We start from the raw sequence: 9,157 nt of genomic DNA on the forward strand, positions 1-9,157 counted from the left end.
AACATAATTTTTTTTTATCAAATATCAAACCAAGTCAAAGATTATTGAAATAATCAATATCAGCGAACAAGTTACCTCTATTAAGTGATATGGGATAAGAATACAATAAATTACTAATAATCAATAGTTTATTAAGATTTATTCTAATAAATTGGTTTAGTAGTTTAGTTATTGTAAGGCATTAAATAAAAATTATAGTTATAATATAATTTTCTTATGCATAATTACTTTCAAGTAGATAGCTTGTATTGTTTGAAGATGGGATAGAGATTTTCGACGAAGGAGCGAATATTTGAAGATATTGAAAACATTAATTTAATTTGAGATGGGTGTCCTATGATTTAGTGTTTTAAAGGAGTGGAGATTTGCATATAATAGTGGATTTAGTATTGGTCTCCACTCTACAAATATATACTTGGAGACATTTGAAGTGATAGGGCGCACGTTTTGTCACGTCAAGGACTTGGAGACCCTCGGGTTAATCCTGTTGAACAAAGAAAAGGGCAGTGAGCAAGAGGACAAATTGCAAGGCGTGCAATGATGATAAAGAAGAGAATTGATTGATGGATTGTGTCATGTGTTGTAGAAGAACATAATCATAAACTTGTTTCTCCAATAAATAGGCACAATCTTTGATCTTTGAGAATCCTAAGTAATAGCCAAAACAATTCATCGCGAACTATCGATTAACACGAGTCAAAACAAATTAGATGATAAACTTGTATATAATAATAACTAATTAGGAAAAAAACGGAAAAACAAACACCAAGCGCCGAAATTCCATCATTTTTCTTTTAATGATCATCTTACCTTTTAATGGTGTTTACTCTTTCGTAGTCCGTATATCGTCTTCTCACAATTATGATTTTCTGTGGAGATGAAAAGATGAAAGAAGAAAGAAAAGATGAAAGAAGAAAGAAAAGGAAAAACATAATACAACTACCGAGGAGAAGTTGAGAAACAACTTCCCAGAAAGGTCAGAAGCTTGAAAATTTTGCTCCAAAAAGAAGTAACTTATTAACTTCCGGAAATTGTTTTATAAAGATACATCCAAACAGACTTTCGACTTGTTAACTTAAATAAGCAAACAAGTCACTTCTATTTGCCTATCCAAACAATCTATAAACCATAAAACAAAATTAATCGAACAGGTTGTCGGGAATATACTTAGTACAATTATATGCAATTAAAAAAAAACTACCACGAAATTCGCATACATATAATTAAATTTATTGAATCTTTGCAAATCCTTAATTTGAAATCGGTTTAAATTTTTTGAAAATATGGCTATGTGATGTGATCTACTTCAACCTGTTTATAATCTTTCGTTCTACATACCAACACGTGGTATTGTCCTCAAATATCGCGATTTATAAGCTAGCGCCAGTCGCTGGGTATGCTAAGATCTATATTGTATGTTTCCTTTTTATAAAATAAAAACCGGAAACAACTATGTAAAACGTATATATAATTTTCATTTGATCCTCAAAATGGTATATTATATCAACGTGTATTATATGTAGGATAAAAGTAAACAACGTCTACAACACAGTAATAATCAATCCTTGACTTAGCATCCACCCAAAAGAAGTTAGTCATTTGACCTCGTGAATCAACCTGAATTGAGATGGATTTTCTATTTTTTGGCTCTCAAAATAGTCTAGTACAATTTAAGCATCCCCAATGTATTATCTCCAACTGTCGTTTTGTATTTAAATAATTTCTTTCATCCTCCGGAAGAGATCCCAACGTTCGTAACTCTATCAATCTCAAGTATAATCTAGCTAGCCCAATTTGAAAAGATGTTGAAATTAGCTTTGTACTAGTCTCTTTGTATAAGATTTGGTAGAGATTGATGCATTTTATTGTCCCGTATATGTGCCTTGAGGTATGTCTTACATTAGCTTATCACAGTTTGACCATTTTTCTTTGCTAATTGTGGTGTTGGTTGTTTTACTTTGCTTTTCGCATCACTGACACTACCATAAGGTCATAGTGTATACGGGAAGTTTATCTAAGATGGTTGTGTATATAATTTGGAAATTTAAAACGATTTGTTGAAATGTTGTATGCATGTCCTGTATTAGGAAGTGTTGATGATTTTTTTCTCAAGATAATGGCTTCAAATTTAAGCCAAGCTTCATTACCATTGTCTGGAGATGCTAATGAAGTTCATGCCAAGTGGTCTCAAGCACATGAGCCATATTTGCATAGAGCTGATGTTACGTAAGTCCCAAGCTCCCTTACCTTTGTCTGAAGATGCTAATGAAGTTCCTTCAATGTGGTCTCAAGTACAAGATTCATGTTATATGGATGCGATGTCAGATAAGGTCCAAGCTCCATTGCCCTTTGTTTGAAGTTCCAGCGTATTGGTCTCAAGTACACGACATGATTATACCTGCTGAAGGGCAAAGCTTCGAGATGGGAACATCACCGTCTGCCTTTTGTTTTTTTTTTTTTTATATAACAAAAGAGAACCAGAATTACATTACAGTATTGCCCTCCCTCAAATCCCGCAATGGGCAGGGAGAAGCCAAACTGGTGGGACTGACCAGACCATGTGGGTAGGATTAGTCTTACCCCAGTGAGCTAGGTCATGCGCAGCCCTGTTGCCAGTTCGGTTAACAAATCTGAAAACTATTGATTGAAAAATATGGCATCACCGTCTGCTTATGTAAAATATTTTTGTAAATTTTTGTAGCCTTAATTATCAGATTTCGTGAACATCGTGCTCAGTAGTTATACATGGATCTTGATCCTTTTTTTCCACAACAAGATGCATGTTTTTGACAAAATTAACAATTTTCAATACTAATAAATATATAAATATTACCATAACAATGATATTTTGACTTCTCATTTTGTTAATTTGCCAAACTTGCTTATTGACTTTTCAACTTATAAGCTAGGTAGTTGCCGAACTAACTTTTTTACTTTTCAACTTCTCAGAAGTAACTTTTAGAAGTTCAGAAGCAGAAGGTATCCAAACGCGCTATTAATTTTATGCCTGTTGTACATTTTGTGGCTTAAAATATCGATATATATATTAGAACATTTGAAAAAACCTAATTAAAATAATTTAATGAAATATTAGACTTCAACTCATTGTAATAGTTCGGCTGATAACTTTTCAGTCGAGCCTCCGTTTTTTGAAAATACTTTTCAGCCAAACCAAGGTATATTTTAAAAAAAAAACTGAAGTTCGACTGAAAAGTTGTCAGCCGAACTTCACCATGAAATTGACGAATTTAGGTTCGGATAATTCGAACAAAATTTAGCAAAGTCGCATTAGCCGAACATAGTGTTTTATTAAATCATACACTAGGTTCGGCTGAAAATTGATACTCAAAGATCAGCCGAATTGATCTGAATACCCTAATTTCATCGTTGAAATCATATTCTATCGATCAAACAAAATAAAATCAATCAAAAACAAGATTGGTTTGTTACACATACATTCTAAAATACATTTAAGAGCAATTGAAATTTGGATTTCGCACTCCAATATCGCTCACTCCGATTAGTGTTTGCTTGATCAATTTCTTAATTGAATTGGAGTCCAAGATATTTAAGTTTAAAATTTATTTTAATTTTTGAGGATAAATGCATTATAGTAAATTAAATTGTTTAAGGATATACAAGTAATTGCACAACCTTTAAATATAATGAATGCCTCAAAAAAAAAAAGTTGAGTATGCCTCAAAACAGGTTTGTTATACAGACTCAGCCGCTAATAAGGCGGACCATGTGGTCTTACTTGTCTACTCCCGGGTTGCCCAGTCCATGAACAGGCCCAACAGTCCAGACAAGAAAACCCGACCGAGGATGAGGTCACAGCTGGCTCAATCTAGTTGGCGGCAGCACCGCCCTATGTCATTATTTCCTTTTTAAAAACATTTATAAATAATTATTTTCATTTATTATAAAAAGTACTCCTTCGCCTCGTAACCTCCTCACTGAGTTCACTCTATCTCTTCTCTTTTCCCAGTAAGTTCCTCCGCGCGTCGAAGCCAAGGTTGGTGGTTGACGCCGCAGATCGATCAGGACCACCACCCAATTGATATACAAAAGCAAAAGCAAAGACAGTTCTAAAGCCTACAAAACAGATTAAAAGTTTCCTTTTAGGGATTCCAATCCAGACTGGAATTGATATCATCTTATTCTATTCCAAATCAAAGGGTTAGGGTTTCAGCTACTTAACCTCCGAATCAGAATCAGAATCAGAATCAACAAACAGTTGAAGAAGAAAGAAAGGAATAATCAATGGCTTCTAGTAATAATAGTGGTCAAGTGGGAATCGATAGTGGTGTACTTGATGATATCATAAGTCGGTTACTCGAAGTCAGATCGTCTAAACCAGGTAAACAAGTTCAGTTATCCGAGTCTGAGATTCGTCAGCTCTGTATTGCTTCCAGAGAGATTTTCCTTCAACAACCTAATCTACTCGAACTCGAAGCTCCCATCAAGATCTGCGGTCAGTACATATTCCACAATTGAAAATCTCTCGTTTTTTTTCTTTTCAAATTCATTGTATTATTAGTGAAATTGATTAATGTTGATGATGATTCAGGTGACATTCATGGACAATACGGTGATCTATTGAGGTTATTCGAGTACGGCGGCTTACCGCCGCAATCCAATTACTTGTTCCTAGGGGATTATGTGGACCGTGGGAGGCAGAGTTTGGAAACGATATGTTTATTTCTTGCTTACAAAATTAAATACCCTGAGAACTTCTTTTTACTGAGAGGAAATCATGAATGTTCTTCGATTAATATTGTGTATGCATGGTGGTATTTCGCCTGATTTGAATAATTTGGATCAGATTAGGAACTTGCCTAGGCCGACAGATGTTCCCGATACTGGGTTGTTGTGTGATTTGTTGTGGTCTGATCCTGGTAGAGATGTTAAAGGGTAGGGGATGAATGATAGGGGTGTTTCGTATACGTTTGGTCCTGATAAGTGTGCGGAGTTTTTGACTAAACAGGATTTGGACCTTGTCTGTCGTGCCCATCAGGTTCGTATTTTTGCAGTTTTGCTTTACGGGTTCTATTTTTTCACTTGTTATGTGTGAGTTGCTGCTTATTGAGACGGCATTACGGTGCAGGTTGTGGAGGATGGTTATGAGTTCTTTGCCGACAGGCAGCTTGTTACGATATTCTCTGCACCCAACTACTGCGGGGAATTTGACAATGCTGGTGCCATGATGAGTGCTGATGAAAACTTAATGTGCTCGTTTCAAATTCTCAAGCCTGCAGAAAGAAGGACAAGGCCCATGATGTCTACGAGTATATTATGACCGCAGCAGTTGATGCTTCATAAAGTTGCAGTGGTATGTCATATGATTCTTGAGATGTGTTATCTTGGTAATGTAGACTATTAATGCTGATCCTTTTATTGATTACTTAATTGGTAAGGTGGACAAATAGGTTGTAATTGTTTAATCTTCTAAGGCATATTATCTTGCTATAACACAATCCATACATCAGTTAGTCAAGACAATTTCTACAAGTATCGCGGAACAGGACATTCAATTTGTTTATGCTTTATACATTGTTGTTATCTAATGAAGGAAACATTATCTTCCATGATGGACAAAACCATTTATGTTGGATTGTCTTTCAGCTCATATCCGTATATACTTAGAATGCTTGATTTTTTAGTCTTACTTGAAAAATTAGACATCTACAGAGTATCTGATCCATTGTTACTAGGATACGGCTTCACTTGTTCTTTTTTCATGTGTTTGGTATTCTTGAGATGATGAGATTTTTGATAATCGTGTCTACCATCTACTTTTCTTGTTTTTAACTTTCTTGGCGGAGCATACAATTGTTAAATAAACAGAATTACCAGCAGTGGCGGAGCTAGGATTGGCCGTTGGAGTCAATTGCCTCTTCTCCACGACCTATGCTAGCTCTGCCATTGCTTGTGATTTTGTCGAATTCACACCTGTGCATTTGGTAGATTGCTATAACTCAATCTATACATCAGTTAGTCAGGACAATTCATGCAAGTATCGAGGAACCGGTTTATCAATTTTCTGTTTTATATTATATACATTGTTGTGGTCTAACGAAGGAGATATTATCTTCCATGATGGGCAATATCATTTTTGTCGGACTGTCTTTCATCTTGTATCTGTATTTGCTTAGTATGCAAGAATTTTAGTTTTACTTGAAAAATTAGACATCTGTAGAATAATCGATACATTGTTAATACAATACTGCTTTACTTGTTCCTTTTCATGTGTTTGGTATTCTTAAGATGATGACATTTTTGATAATTGTGTCGACAGTCTACTTTGCATGTTTTTAACTCTTGTGCGGGATCATACAAGTGTTAATTAAACAGAATTGCCAGCAGTGGCGGAGCTAGGATTGGCCATTAGAGGCAATTGCCTCTTTTCCGTGACCAGTTCTAGCTCTGCTATTGCTTGTGATTTTGTAGAATTCACATTTATGGTAGATATTCACTTATTCTGTTTAATAGAAATGGATGTTACTTGTTTTGTTACAGACAGGCTTTAGGTCATTAGAAATCACAGCAGATATAATTCACTATATTGCAAAGACATAGAAATGAAAGTGTTGATTGTTTTCGTATTGAAATTCTTGGTTATAAAACTGTGATTGACATTCGAGACTTGCGTTTTTGCTTCCTGTAAGACTGAGGATGAATTAGTAAACCAGCACTCTAATGAAGAATATGATCCATAACATTCATGTTCCCGAAACTGTCTTATATTGTTGCTTATGGTGAGTTTTCTGGGAAAATCCCACAATTCAGTGTGACTGTCAGGATTTAGTAAGTAGTGAACATAGTACCGTAGGAGGGGTAGACTCGATTTCATTACAAATAGGCTGGTCTTCCAGCATTAAGTGTTCATTAGAAGGAATTACCGACAGTGGCGGGTCTACTGTAGGCTATTGGGGGGGGTGGGGTGGGGGTGGAATTGCACCTCTCTAATAGCCCACCTAGGTCCGTCGCTGTTGGTAATGTCGTCTAATCAACCCTTAACAATTGGTTGGATATTTCGCATTATTAAGTTATTATGAGCAGCGGCACTGAAAAGGGTAAAATGTTCCTTAGTGTTGGTGCTAGCACTCGAACCTGGCGCCCACACGAGGCCCTAATCGCTGAGATAGTACTGTGCATTTTCCGAACTTCTGCAGTAGGATTTGATCTTTTTTGACTTACGAGTAATGAACAAATTGTAGTTTTTTCTTTCTTAACCGAACTACCTTCTGTTTCATGTTTAAAAACCCGTGTCCTTCAGCTGAGTTTATGAATCTCATTCTCTCTCTGTGTTTTGTCGTAGTCTTATTCGTTGCAGCCATGGGAAAGAATCCACTGAAAATAAGCTATTTCAGGGAGAGATGATAGTGGTGCTTCTTCTGGTGTTCACCATCTTATGGATTTCATTTATTATGGGACATGTATATTTGCAGCTGGTCAACAGTGTGGGGGCAAGTTTCATTTTGCTGGTGCTAATGTTCCTGGATCTTTTTTTTTCTTGTTTATTTTGGGATGGGACCGACTGGTTTCTTAATTTTCTCTTTGAAATTGTACCCAAAGGTGGTGATTTGGGGGTCTTGTGGTGCTCATGTACATACATTCTGGTCTTGTGAAAGGCCATACGTTTGTAGTAGGTTCTGAACTCAAGAAGCAGATTCTTTTTTCCATACCTTGCCAGTGTCAGAATCAATGGCGCATCAGAGAGTCTGTTTTTTGCATTACTTTAAAACGGGTTTGTGTTTCTGGTGCAAACAAATGTTAGAATGTGATGTGTTTTGTCTCGCAGATCAATGCGGTTGGCATGGTGTAGAACTTACACACTTGATACTACAATGTAAATTTTCAAGTTCTTAGACGTCAGGATTAACAACCGGTGTTGGTGTATATTATTTTTTAAGGATGACTCTTGGCAGATCGCCAAAACAAAAAAAACACGAAAAAAACAGCAGACTCAGTTTTTTTTGGAGAGCTTTTTGCTCGGTTTTTTCTTTCACGGCGGTCCGTGAAACATTTTTGTACTTTTAAAGATTAAATAATTTAGCCTGCAGGTTCCGCCCCCTTTGTTTGACAGCCTGTTGTTTTTCGCGGTCACCAAAATCGGCAGGTAACCAAAATAAAACTTGTGGCTGTGACTCGATATTTCTGCACTCAAGTCTAACCGACCCACCAACATAGTAACCCAAAGCATGACCAGCGCCCAAAGTCTCCTTTGTCCCCTAAAGTAGTCCACACAAATCAGACACGACGTCTCATAAAATTATTGGTGAAACCCAAAATCTTGACCGGGTAAAATCTGCTCGTGACAAACAATTTTACTGCCGTACCAAGTTAGTGGTGTGGTGGACAATTTGACAACACAAATAGCAAAGTTGAAATTTGAAATGTGAAAACTACGGCTACATCCATTCTTACATTTTTTTTGAAACCTACACGCGTGATATATCACGTGCGCACCCAAAATTAGGGGGAGAATTATTCCGTCATCCAGAGTTTTAGAAGTTACGTTTTTTTTTTATTTTCCAATTTAACCTCACCACCAAACAAAACCTCAGTTGTTCACAGTTTTAGTTCCATTTTTGAGAAATTCAATTTCAAGAGAGAGATTTATAGCTGAGCGATTGAGAAGGAGAAGAAGATAGAATATCGAGAGCTGAGAGATTGAATTATCGAGCGCTGAAGAAGGAGATGATTTGGGAGATTGAATTTACTCAGCGAAGATAATTCAAGCTTTAGCCTCACTTTCAGTTTCGAGAGATTGATAGTTTAGATATTGAGAAGGAGCTGATTGAGAGATTTTTATTTTACTCTGAAATTCAAGCTTCAGGTTCTTTCGAGCTACATTCCAATCTTGATTCTGATTTTTGTTTAATATTGATTCGATTCTAGGTTTTAGTTTCTGTAAGCTCTTCTAGGTTTCCGAAGCTTAATTTAGGTTTTCGAATCAGTTTATAGATCTTTTAAGCTTATTTTTGATTTTTTAGGTTATGAAATTGTTACGATTAATGTAAATATTTTCGATTCAATCTTTTTATTTCGATTTCATGTTCAAATGTTGATACACCAATTTTTTATGTTTTACTTCTGTTCTATTCGATTTTTCATTTGATTTGTTTTTCCACTCCTATTTTTGATCTGTTTT

The 9,157-nt window shown here is 35.9% G+C and overlaps 1 pseudogene; it reads left to right on the forward strand.

Moving 5' to 3' along the window:
• The first annotated feature begins 3,960 nt into the window (after positions 1-3,960).
• On the forward strand, positions 3,961-7,873 carry LOC113344705 (annotated as a pseudogene).
• The last annotated feature ends 1,284 nt before the right edge of the window (positions 7,874-9,157 follow it).

Source organism: Papaver somniferum, unplaced genomic scaffold (assembly GCF_003573695.1).
Source record: "Papaver somniferum cultivar HN1 unplaced genomic scaffold, ASM357369v1 unplaced-scaffold_79, whole genome shotgun sequence".
Lineage (NCBI taxonomy): Eukaryota > Viridiplantae > Streptophyta > Magnoliopsida > Ranunculales > Papaveraceae > Papaver > Papaver somniferum.